Genomic DNA, 19,210 nt, shown 5'->3' with positions numbered 1-19,210 from the left:
ACATTTAATCTTTTATACATCTAGTTTCTTCCTTAGGGATTTTTTAGTATGTCTCAAAAATCATTATTAGTGGAGGTTTCTAGCAGCATTATAATATACAATTTTAAGGATATATTGCACGTAAAATTCCATTACTATAATTGATCATTCTTTGGTGCCAAGAATAGAGGGTCGTTTGTGGCCTTCATTTCCCTTATGAAGAGTGAGACTAAGAACGACTAAATAAGATTTTATAGATTTAGCAGTGTGTTGGACAGATCCATTGGGACCTCAAAGCCTTTTTGAGAATTACAAGGTTAAATGATAATTGAATTATTTTTGCTGCATGTTCATGCAGCATCACTGTTCATAGTGACATTCACTGCTCTGTGGCTTTGGCCACTTCCGTCTGTAGAATCTTCATTTTTTTTCATTTCACAAACCATTCAGAAATGAATTGAATTTAACAGAGTGCAGCACTCAGAATATATTTAACTGAATCCTAGAAACAGAATTCAGGAAAACAAAACTAGCATGGAATTTTGTTGTTGTTTAGGGGATAACCATCGTTCTCCTTGCTCAGCCTGATGCGTGTGCTTGGGACTTATACAATGATCAGAATCCTCAATTAGATTATACTTTTATGTAAGTCAAGTTAATGGAATGTTTTAAAAATAGAAAATTGATTTTTACTCAAAAATTTAAGTCATGACTTCTATTGTATTAGCTAATCTGATTTCCTGGTCACATGAAACCTTAAAAGGGTCATCCATGAGCTGGGAACCACATAGTTTCCCCTTTTCCCTCACTGTCAGTTCTATATAGAGAGCTCGGATTTCCTCTCAAGTCAGTCTGTTCATGGTGACTAATTTACTGATTTACTAAGGAATCCAAATTTAAATGTATCACTGAGCTCTCAGCATTATTTGTAACAAGTACTGTCAGGAAACCAGTTTAGATTAAGCATGAGAAAGGGCTTATGAGAACAGGCAGTATTTGACTAGAAATCAAGAAACCAAGATTTGATTTCTAGTACAGTTGAATTACTTGAATTGCTTAACTTCTTTATCTATAGAAAGAATAATAGAAACTTAGTTTGAAGGGTTGTGATGGGTCTGAATTAAGGTAAAAGGTGGCAAGATGAATAGAAAAATAAAGGATTTTGGAGATGAGGTGATTATCCCCTTAAACAAAACTGGAGACTTGTATTGTTTTGTTAACTCCTTGTTAGCCCTCAGAAAAATCACTTCTTTTTGAGCCTCTAGCCATTCACTAACAAAAAAAATAAAAAAAATATGGCAGAGAAAATTTAAGTTTACTTAGGGTTAGCAAGTCTGTGATGAGTATTTCCTTGTACAATTTTAGCTGAGGAAAGAAGCTAACAGTACCACAAATTTCCCACTCAAAGAGATTATTCTTTATATCTTTTTTTTTGAAGTCTTTTTTTTTTTTAAGATTTATTTATTTATTTATACAAGCACTGGGTACAGTCAGAAGCGCGGGTGGGTAAGAGAATTCACCAGAGCCAGAGCGGGGAGCAGAGCAGGCAGAAGGACCTAAGTACACTGCTGAGGGGAGCAGCGGGCGGCAGGAGAGGTCTGCGTGCCATGTGGGACCCTCCTCCAGTGGCCGGGAGCAGCCGGGGATCGAACCGGAGCTGCAGAGGCTGAGGGCAGTTTCGCAATCCAGCGCTCAACCGCTGCGCCACCGGGGAGGCCCTGTTCTTTATATCTTTAAATTATTTTTATTGCAATACTTTTGGTTTACAACAATGTATATTTTATCTTATTTTTAAGTATAAGTCTTTTTTAAAGATCTATTTATTTATGCATACATGAACTGGGGGACAGACCAGAGGTGTGGGGGATGAAAGGATTCACCAGAGACAGTGGGGAACAGAACAGGCGAATCACCAAAATACACTATTGAGGGGAGCAGCAGGTGAGACAGGAGAGGTCTGCTGTGCCATGTGTTTTGCTCCATGGCCAGCAGGGATTGAACCGGCACTGCAGAGGCTGTGAACAGCTTCATAGCACTGTCCTTAACCACCTCTGCCCAACAATGTATATTTTAGAGGTACAGTTCCACATTTCTTCAAATATCTGTTGTTACCACACTATGCTCAACAACAAAACACCAGTAATCCTCCGCCATACTTCACTGGGTCTCCTCTTCCCTTCCCACCTTTTACTGTCTTCCTCTATAACCTCAATGTTGTGGTGTTATATCTAAAGTGTTATTATTAACATAATTTAAATAATGTGCTTTATGTAATTCTAGCAGAGATTGGAAAACTGTGGTCTGTGGACTGGCCACCTGTTTTATAAATAATTCTTTGTAACATAATCATGACCATTTATCTTTGTATTCTCTTTGGTTGCTTTCTTAGTACCTTTGAATAGTTGTGTGTTCTATAAGCCAAAAATGTTTACTATCTAGTTCTTTATGGAAGTGTTTCCTGACCCTTCTGCTATACAAATCTGTGTTCATTATTAGAATTACTACAAGTATTATTTTAGTAAAAGCATAAAGCGGAATAAACTATGATGTTGGGTTATGTTAATAGAATAAGTACTGTTATCTTGCTGGTGAAAATTGAGTAGTTTACAATGTCAGACACTGTCATGTGTATTTTAGATGCGTTTTCTTGTTAATTTTTTGTAACACTATATGTTGGGTAATTCATTGCATCCAGGTTGCAAATGAACTGACTGTTATTAATGTGACTAAGGCTACATTGGCAGAGAGATAGATATCCCAAATTCATCTTTTTATGACACCACCTAGCCTATGACAGTTATGACTTCATATATTATAATTCTTACCTGTTAGATTCTTTCTAGAAAGCATTAATGGATCTGAAAAGTTGTATTTGATCAAGTTAATAATGTTTTAAAAAGTATGAAATGCATTATAAATACATTAATATTAGACAGGAGTTCAAATATGTGAGTGGATCAGTGCTTTGAAAACATATAAAAACAGATAATAGTAAAAACTAACAGACTGATGAAGACTGACTAGTAAAGATTACTGAATTTTTGAATGTTTTGACATCATTACCATCTTTTTGTCACTATATCCCAACCTTTTTCAGTTTAGGTATCTATTAATTCAGTACTTAAAATCTCAATGGAATCATACATGGTGAAAAGATTGGATGAAAGGAGTCTATAAGCTGACAGGCTGATTGTTCCCCCAGTCTATGTTTTTTGAAAAAAATCTTCTAACATTAACTCTAAAATAGTCAAAACTTTAATAAAGTAGGTTGGGTTACTTCATTAAAAGTGAGGCATAAAGAAAATGATTATTGAGAGTCTCTTTTACAAAGAGCATGAGGGTTAGGTATATTAGCTACAAAACAGTTAACATATATTCCTTTTATTGCATATAATCATGATATCACTCTTGTCATCCATGTATAAGTTGTATAATCAATTAAATACCCTTCTATTTAACCTCATCAATAAAAGATAAGAAACAATTTAAAGGCTCAAAACAGTTTCCTTGTTTGCCTAAGGTCACACAGCTAATATATATGAAAACTAGAACTTAAAAACTGGATTCTTTCGCAATTATTTGTTCATTAGTTTATTCATTCATTCCTTAATTTGTTTTTAAAATTTAAAACAGTCACTTACCTGATATTTATTGCGTCTTTGATATATAGTATTCACTATATTAGTTGCCTTATATTTGTGCTATTTCTTTTTTTAAGATTTCTTTTTATGTATTTATGCATACAAGAGCTGGGGTGTAGAGCAGAGATGTGGGTGGGAGGGGTAGAGGACTCACCAGAGACAGAGTGGGGAGCAGAACAGGCAGATTGACTGAAATACACTGTTGAGGGGAGCAGCCGGCCAGACAGGAGAGGTCTACTGCACCATGTGGGTTAGCTCCCTGGCCTGGGATCAAAGTCTTGCTGTAGAGGCTGCGGATAGCTTCATAGTGCTCAGACTTAACCCCTTGTGACATCAGGGCAGTCCTACATATATGTTATTTCATTTAATTCTGATAATGTAGGTACCATTAGCTTCATATTATACCATTAGCACAAATTCACAGTGCCTACATTAGTAAAAAAAGGAATGAACTTACCAAATTGGGGACTATCATACTTTTGAACAGGTTTTCTCATGTAATAATGTAATAAGTGACCAATATGTAATATGTAATAAGTGGCTAATAATTCTAATGTAATAAGTGGCTATATGCTTTATATATTTGGCAGATATATAAACATATATTATATTACATCATATTATATTTCTCAAATGTGATTTATGTAACCCAAATGCAAAGATTTGACTTTTATACTTATATAGAGAGCTGTACCCCCTTTTGGATTAGCATATTATCCACAAAGTTTTAAGGCACATAATGTCCAAAATTTTAATTGCCGTACTCTGAGTGATGATGACAAAAAGAAAGCATCTTCTGGGCCTCCCCGGTGGTGCAGCGGTTGAGCGCTGGGTTGCGAAGCTGCCCGCGGCCTCTGCGGCACCGGTTCGATCCCCCGCTGCTCCGCGGCCACCAGAGGAGGGTCCCACATGGCGCGCAGACCTCTCCTGCCGCCCGCTGCTCCCCTCAGCAGTGTACTTCGGTCCTTCTGCCTGCTCTGCTCCCCGCTCTGGCTCTGGTGAATTCTCTCACCCTCCCGCGCTTCTGACTGTACCCAGTGCTTGTATAAATAAAAATAAATATTTAAAAAAAAAAAAAAAAGAAAGCATCTTCTAATCCAAGATATTCTACAGTATTTTATGTCTTCACTTCACTTAGTTTCATTCATATTAAGGCTAAAAATAATTTCATTTAAAAAACTGTGCAAAGGATATAAAGAATTTTGATTAAGATTCCTTCAAATGTTGATGTATCTTTTTAATATATAACCTCTTTTAATATTGTAACTAATAAAAAATAAAACTACATAAAAAACAATAAGAGCATTAACCATGAAAATTCTCATTAAGTACAGTTTCAATACATTCATTTTATTAAGTTTAGGAATACTTTATTTAGGCACATCTTTTTGAATAAATAATAGGAACCCTCGTGGATACATCTTAGAGGGTTTGGAAATTCTTTGGTATGAAAAAGATTTTAGCCATTCATTTAATAAACTTACATTATTTAATGTCTTTCTTATTGTAGTAAAAAAAGATATAACATAAACTATCATCTTAACAATTTTTAGATTTCTAGTGCAGTAATGGTAATTATATGCACATTTTTAGGCAACATATTTCTAGAATTTTTTCATTTTGTGAAATTGAAACTATGTGAATAGTAATTTCCCCTTTTCCCTGCTCCAGCTTGTAACAATCACTGTTCTATTCCCTGTATCTCAGGGCTCAAGTATTTAATGCATCTGATCTTTTTGCGAATGCTTTATTTCACTTATCCTTTTTACTTAATGAAAGAAAATATAAATAGATTGAAAATACATCCCACTGGCGGGGAGGATGTATTTACACATTATCCGAACCACAAAGGGTTGATATTCATGATATATAAAAACATAGACAATTTGGAAATAAAAAAATAAATTAATGAACAAGAATTAGATCTGAACAGATAACAACCAAAGCAGATACCCAGAAGGTCAATAGACACATGGAATAAGTAATGCTTCTAATAAGGTTGATGCAAGTCAAATCACAATGAATATCACCTCACACTTGTGAGAATGGCACATATTTAAAAGAACCCCAACAATAAGTGCTGAAGAGGATGAAAAATAAAGGAACTTTATTTCACTGTTTTTGGGAATGTAGACTTATACAGTCATTTAGGAAAGCAATCTGGATTTGCCTCAAAAAACTAAAAAATGGAAATACCATATGATCCAACAATCCTTTTCTTAGGCATTTATCTAAAGAACAGGAAACCATCAATGGAAAAAAATGTTCTCTGAAGCATTATTTACAATAATTAGGACCTGAAAACAATCTATGTGATCCTGAGAGAGGCCTGGATCAAGGTGTGGTATATTCATGCAAGGAATACTATTTAACTGTAAGAAAAGACAAAATGTTGCCATTTAAAGCAAAATGGAAGAATTTTGAGGGAATTATATGTAATAAAGTAAGTCAAATGACAAAGATAAATATTGGATATTTATATAATAGATGAGTTGACAAAGGAAAATAACCTATAAAAACTAGTGAGCACTAGTAACTAAAGAGAAGCTTCTGAAGCTGGGGGGGGGGGCTGAAGGGATAGAGGGCGGGGAAGTATCAAAGGACTCTAAGGGAAACATCATTAATAAAAGCATTCCTTTCGTGAGTGATATAATCATCTCTTCAAGGCCCCACTTGTTAATACTATCCATTTCCTCTGGGGGTTAGGATTTCAACATATGGTATTTGGGGGTACATAAACATTCAGACCATAGTAGTTACATTATGATTTTTCAGTTTTCAAAACTAATCTTCATTACATAAAGGGTTTGCTCTAACTCAACACAGTTTAGTAGAATGGCTCCTGGAAAAAAAGTAGAGATCTAAGGTTCCTTGCCCTGATTATGAGACTTCTATCAAATTCTCATCCCTAGATCTTCTACACAAAATATTAGAACACCATTACTAGCCTCCACTATTGACATGGTAGGATTTGTGTTTCAAGCAGTTCTGTAGAGGGTCTTGTAGGAGACCACACAGAAATGCAATGAGAGTATAGATACATTGGGGTGATTGGGTGAAGCCTCTGAATGTTTATTAGACATAGGACCATAATCCTTCATCAGTAATCCTGAAACACCAACTGGAGGATTTTTAAGTAATGTGGAACTTGTTTGATAGAATATCTAGTCTTTATCCCACTGAGTATAAATATTAATATATTTTGGGACAGAAATACTGTGTTTGATCATTGAATACTGCCTGAAAAACCACTGACTATGTTATATAATGTATATTGAAACAATTTTTAATAATTAAAGAAATGAATACTGAAACTTTTCAAGCCCTAAGTGTTTTAGCTAAGGAATAATATGCTTGTGCTTCTTTTCTTCACTCATTAGTGAGAGTATTTATATATATGTCTAGGGAATTGAACTTAAGGAGACAATTATAAACCATAAGGTCATCTAATGATTTGTGGAACTTCTTGACCTCTTCAAACAACTCCAGGAGAATTCTTTGAGGGAGGGGGTCAAGTTGAGTTGTCACAGGAGGTCGAATTCTTTGGGAAAAATTAAAGGGTATTGCTTAAATTTCCTATGATTTTTTTAAAATGAACTAATTTAATCAGGACCCAGGAAACTTGCAGTTCACTCTAGTTACTTTTATAATTAAGATTTTCTATATTATTGGTTAGGCTGTCTAGCACAGAATAGGAGCTTAATAAATGCTTATCAAATAAATGAGTAGTTGAAACATCTCCTTTTCCTTATAATGGCACCTGTGGACTTCCATTAGATGTTTTTCAATTGAAATGATGAATTAGTGTTAGCCATTCAAGTATTTTTTAAAAATACTTGAGAAAAATAGAGAAAAATTTGAGGAAAAAATAGAGAAAAAATTGATTGACTTGGATAAGAGCTAAATTCATTCTGCAAACTTTAACTTGTTATCTATTATGTGTCAGGCCCAGTAACAAGCTCTAGTAGTATAAAAATACAGTACAATTCCTATCCATGAGGAATTTACCTGCAGCATATAATACACAGCTATGCTCAAGCCATGCACTTTTCTATTTCTCTTTCCATGACTTTGTTAGCTTCCCTTGCTCTTTTTTTTTTTTTGTGTGTGTGTGTGTGAAAATTTATCATTTTTCTTTTTTTAACACTCACCTATTACAGTTGAGAAACACTTTTTTTGTCAGACACATTACTGAATTTTACTGAGCTTCACTTTTCTTTTCCATGAAGTGAAAGTGAAATAATAGTATCATCTACCATATTCAGTTATAAGGTCTGTGAGCAAATGTATGTGGAAAGTGCTTTTACTTGGTAAAGCTTTACAGAATATTTATTATAATAATCCCTTCAGCAACATAGTCCCTCTAATTATATATCAAATCTCTATTTCAAAATTTCGTTGAATCTGCTGGGTATTTCTGTGTAGTTACTCTGCAATCAGCTGAAACTTTCTAATAGAATGATTTCTCTGCTTGCCTTTTGATGCAGAATTGTTTCATGATCTCTTTTGGGACCTGCTGAGTCTCCTATATGTCTTTGCTATTATGGAATAAAAAGTGTCACTTTGTTATGAGTTAAAATAACATCTGATTACTCTAAAGGTTTCTTGTAGAAGGATTTAAGAAATAAGTTTGGACCCTTATTCAATGGGCTTTTAGTTTCAGACACCCAGAATCTTCCAGGTAGATATGTAGTAAATCTTAAGTGACAATCAACTATCCTCAGAACATTCAAAATATGGAGAGTATTTACTGAATCTCTCCTTTATAGTAGGCCTCATTTCATTTATTCTCCTCTTCATCTTGTGAAGAAATCTTCTGTAACAACACAATCACCATTTGACTGGATTGGTGGTCTTAAATTATGATATCCTTATCACTAGAAGTAATTATGCAGAGGTCAGAGAGGAGATTTGTGTTAGGAGACAATGCATGATATCTCATGTATTTGTATTTCTCACATACAAAAGGGAATTGATTGGCTTTGTTCCTAACTATCATTTCTGGTATGTTTGTGTAGTGATCATCCCTGGGAAACAGAGGTACTTTGTCCCTCCGGAGCAAGGAACAGGTAGTCTTTTTTTTTTCTTTTTTAAGATTTATTTATTTAATGCATACACGAACTGGGGTACAGGCCAGTGTGGGGGTGGTGAGAGGATTCACCAGAGTCAGAGTTTGGAACAGAACAGGCGGACCGAATGAAACATATTGCTGAGGGAAGCAGTGGGCGAGCCAGGAGAGACCCACTGTGCCATGTGGGCAGCTCCCTGGCTGGCCGGGGGATAGAACTCATGCTGCGGTGCCTGTGGACAGCCTCATAGGTTGCGTCTTAACCCCTTGCATCACCAGGGAGGCCCTGAACAGGTATTCTTATTTACAGTAAAAAAATATTGTAATTCTTGGCTCAGAGTTCCTGTCCAGTAAAACAATGCACCCAAGGTGCAGTTAACATCTGGCCCTTTGCTTTGCCTCATGTGAAGTAGGGCTCAGTGAACCCCTACAAATGCTGATGGTCTGGCTGCTGCTATTGTCATTGAGTTTTGTATCTTTTGCCAGTGTCCTTTCAACCTAAATGAGTTGTTTTGTTAGCTTGCAAGAAGGGTAAAATCTCAGATCCTTCACAATTATTGACAGTTTTGAAGGTGGTGAAGGTAGCAGAGTGTGATACTCAAAGATTCTTCTCTAGGTTTGACCAAAAAGCACTAACAGCCAGACATTTTTTCCCCCCGTAGGTATGATTGTTTTGTCTTTTACTAGCTGTGTGTTCTTGAATAAGTTACTTAACATTCCTGAAAGAAATTTTCTGATTGGGAATACGAAGTAACAGTACCAGCCTCACCAGTATGCTAGGAGAATTAAAAGTGATAGTAATTATTTTAATGCCACTAATGCAGAGTCTGGAACACAGAGGTACTCAGAAGAGAATTACTCTCCTGTTTTTCTACTCCTGTGATTCTGTGTCACTTTCATTTCTAAATGCTTTCTCTCCTCTACCCACAATTCCCCAGAGATGTTAGGTGTTAGTATGAATAGGTGTTAGTATGAAACCTAGTTGACTTATATTGCTTTTTCAAGAAAAGTTTTCCTCTTTCTCCTTCCCCATGCCTACCCCTGAAAATATTACTTTATTTTCTTTTAAGAAAAGTTCAATTTAAAGTGTATTTATGAGGTAACTTCTCTGAGCCAAATGCCAAGGATGTAGAGAGAATGTAGACTTTTTACTTTCAAATGAGCATTCGTTAAATATTTATTGAATACTTACAGTGTGCCAGACACCATTTTAATTATTGGATAAATATCATGAACAATACAAGCAAGGTCCCTGCTCTCATGGAATTTATATTTTATCATGACATTTAAAAATTCAATGTGATAATTTTATGGTAGCAGTGCCAGTAGGGATCTGTAGAAGCAACTAACTCTTTAACCTACCTCTGGGGACTTCAGGAGAGATTCTCCTGAACTGATTTTGAAGGATAAGGAAGGACTAGCCAGGTTATAAAGGATTGTCAAGTCAGTCTCTACAGGACAGGTGACATATCCAGAAAGGTAACTCAAGAGAGTTTTAAAAAGAGACTATTCACAAAGATGGGTAGAGATTTAAAAGAATCATCAGAAATGGGAGGGCATCTAAGGACCGGCAATAGTAAAATCTTTTCCCACCTCAAAGTCTGAAAAGATAAGGAGAGGATGCTGTTGCTAGAATCTTGCGGTAACTCTAGTAAAATACTTTCTTATGAGGCTGGCATGAGAGCGACAGAATAAATATCCCAGTCTCTCTGTCCTCCTGATCTCCAACCCCAGACCAGTGCTTCCCAATGGCTAATCCAGTAGGAGAAAGCAAGGAAGTCCATATGTTGTATTCTATAATGGTTAACCTTCCAGGGCCCAGTCAGGCATAAAAGAGTAGAAAATAAATCTGGATGGGCAGAGAATAACTAGCATAAGAGGGGAAGAAAGGTTTGCTAGGCAAAAGCAAGAGCATAAAGGGATAGACATGTGAAATGGTGGGGCAGGGTCACCATATAGTGGTGTGCCTAGAACCTCCAGCAATAAGTAGGTGGGGTTAGGATGTGGAGGGTCTTAAATGCCTTGCTGAGGAGCTTGTACTTCTCTTACGGGATATATAGAGACAGGGCCAAAGGGACCCAGGAAATAACACAATTAGATTTGTGTTTTAGAAAGTTAGCTTTTCTGTGAGATGAAAATGGGATTTGGGGGTAGATATTTATGTTCCTGGGTGGTCTCTGGGTATAGGTGAGCTGAATGTTGAGACTGTCTGGGAAAGGCAGGGAAGGCCTTGTATAAAATAGCTTCCTTATGGAGTATTCTTTCTTGTCCTTTCTTAAAATGTAAATGGAATCTTTTGTGAAGCAGGGCAGAGCTGGCCTTGAAGCTACCTTTCTCCTGATAATCACTTTCTTGGGAAGAAATGATGAATTGTGCTTTGTCCACACTCCTTCAAAGATTGCGTTTATAACCTGCCCTTAAACACATTCCCAAGGGTAGTCTCTTTCATTAAGAGGAGGCCATTTTCCTTCCTTAGGTTTGTTGGAAATGTCCAAAAGGAAATTCAGTTCCATTTCCTTCCTGTCCTAAGAGTCATTATGTATTAATAGAATATCTCCATGTAGATAAGCTCTAGGTTCCTTTGTCCTACAGGAAGGCATCAAAGGGCACCATGACTTTTAAAACAGTACTTTAAGGTGGGCTAAGGTGGCCTTTAAAAAGAAATCATCACTTCTTGGATATCACATCCCCTGAGAAGTTTTATTCATTCATCCAGTTGACAGGCAGCATTGTCATGGGAAAGTATAAATGGCACTTCCTATAAATGAATACGCAGGACACATCAAGCACATTACAAGAAGCAGGGCAGAGGACACTTGGGACCTTCCCCCAAGGGCCACTACTCACTGATATGCTTCTTAAGGGCAGGTATCATATCTAAATCATGCTATATTCTCACATGCTCTTACCTATAGCAGTTGCTCAGAAATTTTTTTTTGGATGAATAGTAACTTTATAGATGTGGGAATAGCTATGCAAAGGCCCAGCGGCATGAGAAAGCATGACATATATAAGGAAATATGGTGTTTGATAACACTTGATGAAAAGAATGTTTAGGGAGGAAGAGAGACTGGTGAAAGATAAAGTAATAAAAATAGAATTGCCTTTGCCTTAAAATTTCACTGGGAAGTTTGCATGTGTTATTGGGAAGCTTTTGGATAAGCTAAAATAAGGGCATGATGTGGTCAGCTATAAAACCTAGAAAGATCATTTTGACCAGTATAATGCATGAAATATGGGTAAAGTTTAGGGAGGAAGTTAATGAAGCAGTCTCTTCTATGTCAGAGGTGTGAGGCTGGAACTAAGTTTTTGGAATGAGCAATATATAAGACTTGTGGGCCTCCCCGGTGGCGCAGCAGTTGAGCGCTGGGTTGCGAAGCTGCCCGCAGCCTCTGCAGCGCAGGTTCGATCCCCGGCTGCTCCCTGGCCACCAGAGGAGGGTCCCACATGGCGTGCTGGCCTCTCCTGCCGCCCGCTGCTCCCCTCAGCAGTGTACTTCGGTCCTTCTGCCTGCTCTGCTCCCAACTCTGGCTCTGGTGAATTCTCTCACCCTCCCGCGCTTCTGACTGTACCCAGTGCTTGTATAAATAAATAAATAAATTAATTAATTAATTAAAAAAATAAAAATTAAAAAATATATATAAGACTTGTAATGGATGGAATATGGTAGTGTTTAGAAGGAAATGATGAAGGTAAAGGAGAAAAAGGTCTAAGCTGATTATTACTTGACTAAGTTCTTTGAAAGCAGAGACTATATTTGATTAATTCTTATGTCTCATAGTTGTATCCTCTTCTCTGCATTGACAGAGTGGGCACTCTGGGAATATTTCTGGAGTATTGAATGAGGGACTTTGGAAAGGGCCTGGTGAGGGCAAGTTCAGAAGCATGTCTGAGGCAAGGCCCTTTGGATGGAGATGTACAGGTGAATTATAGGTTACCGCTGGAGAGTAAATTATGGATAAAGTGTTAAATATCTCACCAACCTCCTTTACCTTTGGGCCTTGAACTGTTGGGTTCTTGCACCAGAGTAGCTAAAATAACAGCATTTCTGACCTCAAATCTAAGGACTGCATCCAAGCTAGTCCTCAGTGTATATTAACTATAAGACAAAGACTATATACAGTTTTGTCTGTTCCTTTGTTTTGTTTCTCTGTATTCCATGTATGAATGAAATCATCTAGTATTTATCTTTTCCCCTCTGACTTATTTCAATTAGCATAATCCCCTCCAATTCCATCCATGTTGTTGCAAATGGCAGGATTTCCTTTTTTTCATTGCCAAATAGTATTCCATGTGTATATATACCACATCTTCTTAATCCAGTCATCTGTCATTGGTCTCTTATGTTGTTACCATAACTTGGCTATTGTAATTAGTGCTTCAATGAATATAGGAGTGCAGATAGCTCTCCAAATTCTTGTTTTTTTCATCCTTTGGATAAATGCGAGGAAGTGGAATTACTGGATCAGTAGTGGAATTAATATTTTTAATATTTTGAGAAACCTCCCTACTATTTTCCATAGAGATTGGACCAGTCTGCATTTCCACCCTCAGTGAAAGAGGGTTCTCTTTTCTCTATACTCTCACTAATATTTATTGTTTCTGGTCATTTTGATGTGGGCCGTTCTCACTGGAGTAAGGTAGTATCTTAATGTGGTTTTCAAATGATTTTTCATGATGATAAGTGATGTTGAGCATTTTTTTACTTTCCTGTAGGAGAGAGAAGGGAGGGGGCACAGTGGCATAAGATAAGGGGTATGGGTGCTCTGGGGTTGGTGGGGTGTAGTGATACTCATCTGAGGGAGTGTGAACCTATTCCTTTGAATCATATACAATTATGTAAACCAGTGATACCTCATATTAAATAACAAATAAATAGAAAAAAAATCTATATAAATGCACAAGTAAAACCCAAAACTTCTTGGGAGTGATGGGGTATTGACTTATCAAGGAAAGTACGATTTGACTCAGGTTCATTACTACTCCAGAAAATATTCAAGTATATAAATATTATGTTTTAAATGAGATGATATATCTGAAATTACCAGAACAGTATGTGATTTATAGAAATATAGACTGTATGATCATTATTGATATTACTTTCTGATTTTGATTGAGAAATATATTTGTAACATAAATCAAAAAGGATATTTTTAGTGCAAAATACAATCTGAACCAAGACAAGGTATGGAGTTTTGAACCATTACCATGTACAGGGCCATGTGTGATCATGAGGGGCTATTGACTTGAACATGTGGAATCAGCTGTAGAGGACAAACAGTCTTTCCCTCTCCCCTAAAATATTCCTGGGGCTATTTTCCTTGTATTGTATCTTGCCCTAGACTTTGAAGTTAGGCAAATCTAGTATAAATCCCAAATATAATATGCCTTCTGAATAATTACATAACTTTTTCAAATTTCAAATTCTTTCTCACATAAAATGAGTATTAATAATATCAGTATTATTGGGATGTTAAAGATAAATTAGGTAATCTATAAAAGAAAATACTTGCCAAAGTTCATGGAGTATAGTAATGCTTAACAAATAAGAGCTCCCTTCCTCCTTTTTGTTTTATTCAGAACTTCAATCAATTCAAGGGGTCACATCCACATTATGGAGAGCAATTTGCAATCTCCTTTACCCAGGATCACCAACTTAAATGTGTCCTCATCCAACATCACCCTCCAAACTGACACATAAATTTAACCATCGTAGTTGATAACATGAACTATTCTGATCTAAGTGTGAATCTGAGAACTTTTGTGGTTAATCCTTTCCAGTGGGTTACACAAACACATACACAGATACACACACATGAAGATACACACACGCACACACACCCCACACACTGATATGTAATCAGCTGAATATTTGAGAGGACCCTGTGAACTCTGACAACTTTGGCCTGCCGAAACTCCTAAATTCATCTCAGCTCAGAAGGATCCCTAGGAATCCACCTTAGTGTCATGTCTATGATGCAAACAAAGTCAAAAGTCATCTCATTTATTTACTCTCTCCCTTAGGAGTTATTGTTCTTTCCTGCATGTTTTCCAACATCTGCAAACTTCTCTTTAATATTTTGTTTAGTTATATAGTTACTTAAGGTAAATGGCTAAATCTACTCTGACACCATTTGAATAAAAACAGTTCTCCTTGATATGATTTTCTATGTAAAGAGGATTATACTCCTACAGATAGTTTTTAAAAAGCTGACTTGTTGATAAGTTCAAAAAAAGGTGAAACAGTCTGTTTGGTTACCACCTCCCATATTTTCTTGGGACAAAGAAAAATAGGGTTGATTTCAGTAAACTCTTGTTAGCTCATGACTAAGGGGCCCACAATGACACCAAATTGTTTAGAGAGACCCACTGTATAGGGACCCAACTATCTGTGTGCACCAAGACAAAGGAAGAAGATTCTTAGTGTGATAGCTATTTAATAGAGTTAGTGAGCACAGTGAGGGAAGAGAAGAGAGGATAGTCCTAATAATACCTTCCCAATAAAACTCCCAAAATTACCCATCCCCTTGTGGGCTAGTGCCCAACCAAACAGGGCTGACCTGAAGTGACCTGAAGCTGCTCAGGCCTAAAAGCTTGTCACAAATCTGAAATCCCTTCTGGAGCAGAAGAGCAAGAAGGGGTGTAGGCAGTTTAGAGAACTGGGACAAAAGGAGCTAACACAGCAAGATAACGGCTGCCACTGTCAGCCTCCCCACATGCCTCCTACCCTTGTGTCTCTTTCAAGTGTCTCTACATATCTTTCCTCCACAGAACTCCTCCAAGTCCCTTTCCTAGCAGTACCAGGATGCAGTTTGGGCTGCAGGAAACAAGATTTCTCAAGTCTGCATGCATTCAGTTATATACTAAATATGGCAGCTTAACTCCAATCCTAGTTCCCAGTAGCTCCCCTAATCAGGAAGTCTGGTTCATGGCATGCTGAGATCTGTAATCCAAGGCAACTACATGTGAGTAAGGGTGGGGAAAATGGCACCTCCCCTTGACATGTTAATTTTGTGACATTTTGAATATATTGCCTATGCTCCCTTAGTCTCAATTTTCCTATATATAGAATGGTAATTAAATCTAATACTACCTATGAAAATACCTAGTTCAGAAAATATTTAAAAATCTTAGGATGACTGAAAAGAACTGAAGGTTTTTGGGCTTGGGGTAGGAATAGGCAGAGTCAGGAATGTATTCTAGGAATTGTTACATTCTCCTAGAAGCCAGTGCACACAAGTCTGCAAGGAACCTAACTTTGTGGTTAAAAATCTAGGCCTTAGAGCAATAGAAATCTGGGTTTTAACAGGTTACCGAATCCTTAATTTCATTTGTACAATAAGAGATAATAGGAGTATCTTTCTTGGAGAATCAATTAGAGTGTGAAATGTGGAATATGTATAAAAAAACATTGTTTGTGGATACTTTCAAAAAGGAGATTGATTATACTCGGAATGTAAAATGATGTAATCACCATGGAAAAATTTGGTGATTCCTTACAAAGTTAAGCATAGAATTATTACCACGTGACCTAGTAATTCCTCTCCTAGGTAAATACCCAGAGAATAGAAAACAGGTGTCCAGGCAAAAACTTGTACACAAATGTTCATGGTAACACTATTCAAAAGGTAGTCAAAATGTAGAAACAACCCAAATGGCCATCAGTAGGTAAATGGACATACAACATATAGTATATCTGTGGAGTGGAATATTACTCTGTCATAAAATAGAATGACTAATAAATGAATGAATCTTGAAACCAGCATACTAAGTGAAGAAACTTCTAAACACATATTGTATGATTCCATTTATATAAAATGTCCAGAATAGGCAAATCCAGAGATAAAAATTGGCTAATAGTTTCCAAGGAGGAAGTGGTAGTAGGGAATGTTGAGTGAGGTTTACTGCTTATGGGATTAATTTTGGGATAATGAAAATATTCTGAAACTAGTTAGACACTAATGATTGTATAACATTGTGACTATAATACATGTTATGGAATTATATAGTTTAATGGCTAAAGTGGTAAATTTTATTGTGTATTTTACCACAATAAAAGCATAAAAGGAGGTTAATGAAAGTTTATATATAGTTTTCTATCCTAAGATCTCATATATTTAAAGTCATATACTTATATTCTATTCAACAGCAGAGCCTTTGGCATACACAGAGTGGAAGATCTTTGAAACATTTTATACTATTGCCCAGGCTTGGGTTCTCTCAGTCAGTGACAGCCACTGGACATTTTTCTTTAATTGGTCATTAAATATCCTGTTCTCTGCTGGACCTGGGTAGCTCCCAAAGGGCACTATTCCAGGCAGAGAAATTGCAAATAATCATGCATGTCAAAGCCTAGTATTCTGAAAGGTATAAATGTCTGTCTTTATGTCTCATCCAGCTTGTCTACCTCATGGCATGCCAAGTAGGTTGTCAGCTTTCTCTTAGAGCTTCCTGGCTCCAATCTGCTTTTTGTTATAGCTTAGTCCATCTGCTCCAACAAAAACTTTGTCTCTGCTGTAGCCAAAGGAAGACCTTTCCATGTCTAGAAAATGTTGGCAAGACTCTATCATCTGGTAAATTTGAAAGCATCAGGAAGAAAGGGTCCTAGAGCTCAGATAGGAATGTGTAAGTTTGTATTCATTTAAAGGACATTTTGAGTACAATTATTTTGTAGGCATGATAACAGGCACAATGGTGGATAAGAAGAGGAACAGCAACTAACCATTTATTCACTCTCCACTTGCTCTTTCATTCATCAATCAAATATTTATTGAGTATTTACAGTTGCCCTTCATGCCAGGGCAATAACAGTGAACAAAATAGACATAATGTCTGTTTTTAAGAATCCCAGCGGAGGAAGGGATTCTTCTTTTCTAGAAGGTTGACAGAAAATTTTCCTAGCTTCAGTGATATTTAAATTAAGCATTGAAAGTTGAATTGAATTACCATGCTGATGATAAAGGGAGTGGGTGTATAGGAGCATGGAAATGGGGGTAACTTGAATATTTAAAATCTTTGTCTTTGCTGCCAACTGCTAAAATTGCTTTCTCTTGGTACTTTTGTTTACTATCTCATTCAGTTCTGTTTAACAACACTGTGGGTTTTTATCACCTTCCTTTTACAGACAAAGGTTCAAAGAGGTTCAGTAACTTGCTCATGGTCTACTAGTTAGTAAGTGACAGAGCTAGAATGGAACTCTAGATGTCTCTGAGGCAATAGTTCATGGTCTCTCTGTTATACAACTCTACTTACCAAAAAAGCAAGTACACATTTATAATGTGTGATAGTTTACTTCAAGGCATATATGTTTTGTATTAGAGAACAACCAGCTTAAACTGATGGGGGTAGGGTGAAGTTTCCTGAGCAGAAGGTCAACACATACAAAGAGGCGTGATGGCAATCAATTTCTGTCTGGCAGGTTTAAGATTAGGATTAGGCAGAGGACTTTCCTAGCTTTGTGCTTTTCCATGGTATATGTATAACTTCTAAATTATTTCCTAGGAACTAATATCTCTCCATTCTTAGTAAATGGTAAGGACCCTGTTTTCCTCATCCACTCCTACCCCTTATCGCCTGTGAATGGGAGGTGGACAGAAAGAAATCAAATTATTTTTCAACATGAGTCCGATCTGAGCAGAACTCAACATTCTGATCAGTCTGCTCTCACCACACTACCACCTTGCTCATTTGATGGAATGCATATTGGAGGGGACAAGGGAAGTGTCTCAGAAAAAGAAGTTGTGACAATTTCTAAGTAAATGTAATAAAGCAGGAGGATTTATTTCACTATTTCAATGGAAATAGTGTCATTTATGATGTTTATAATTTCTACATCCACTAAGATTCTTGTACTTGTGCAGTTTAGATTCTCCTGGTAGATGAAATTATTACTTGATCTGTCAAAATGGAGGGATGATTTTGTTTTTCCTTCTTCATGCAGGCATCTTAGCTTAGACACTCAATTCTTTTGTCTCCTGCCCCTTCCTGTACTGGTGAAACAGAAGACAAAGATAAACAGTGTTAACAAAAGTTGTAACAAGAAATTGAAATGGAGGGTAGTGACTCAAGTCACTGAAAATCATAAATATTACCCACAGGAATTTCTTGGAAAAAACAAACATATTTATAGTTGAAATGTTATTACTTCTGTTTTCACAAAAGGCCTAAATTTTAATGAAAATGATATACTATCATAAATATAATAATTATAGCAATGATGATGATGATAATAAATGACTACCATTGCTTGAACATCTACTCTGTGCCAGATATTATAATAAGTTCTTTTCAGGTGCTATCTCACTGACTCCTCAAATAGTACTGTGCTGTATTATTATTGTTATGCCAGTCATTATTACTATTATTTCTGTAATAGGAATGAAGTTCAGAGGTTTGAACTTGTATGTGCAAAAAATCACATACTACCAAATGGCAGAGATGATTTCAATATTGTATTGTCTAACTTCAAAACTCATACTCTTTAATGTCATATTATTTCAGAGCCATATTATTTCAGAGATAA

The 19,210-nt window shown here is 36.5% G+C and overlaps 1 protein-coding gene across 11 annotated transcripts in view; it reads left to right on the top strand.

The window, feature by feature from the left end:
- The window catches only part of LOC119235247 (AGBL carboxypeptidase 4), a 940,458-nt gene that overhangs the window by 287,967 nt on the left and 633,281 nt on the right, over positions 1-19,210 (top strand). Inside the window, exon 1 of one of the 11 annotated variants that reach the window (XM_054691782.1) lies at positions 15,639-15,653. The exons of the other annotated variants lie outside the window; for them this stretch is intronic. The gene's annotated coding sequence lies outside the window, so the exon portion shown is untranslated. Of the gene's footprint in view, positions 1-15,638; positions 15,654-19,210 lie in introns of those variants that run through there. 11 annotated transcript variants of the gene reach the window in all.

This window comes from Talpa occidentalis, unplaced genomic scaffold, assembly GCF_014898055.3.
Source record: "Talpa occidentalis isolate TD23 unplaced genomic scaffold, MPIMG_talOcc4v2.1 talOcc4.9, whole genome shotgun sequence".
Taxonomy (NCBI): domain Eukaryota; kingdom Metazoa; phylum Chordata; class Mammalia; order Eulipotyphla; family Talpidae; genus Talpa; species Talpa occidentalis.
This window is presented reverse-complemented; position numbering and strand designations above follow the sequence as displayed.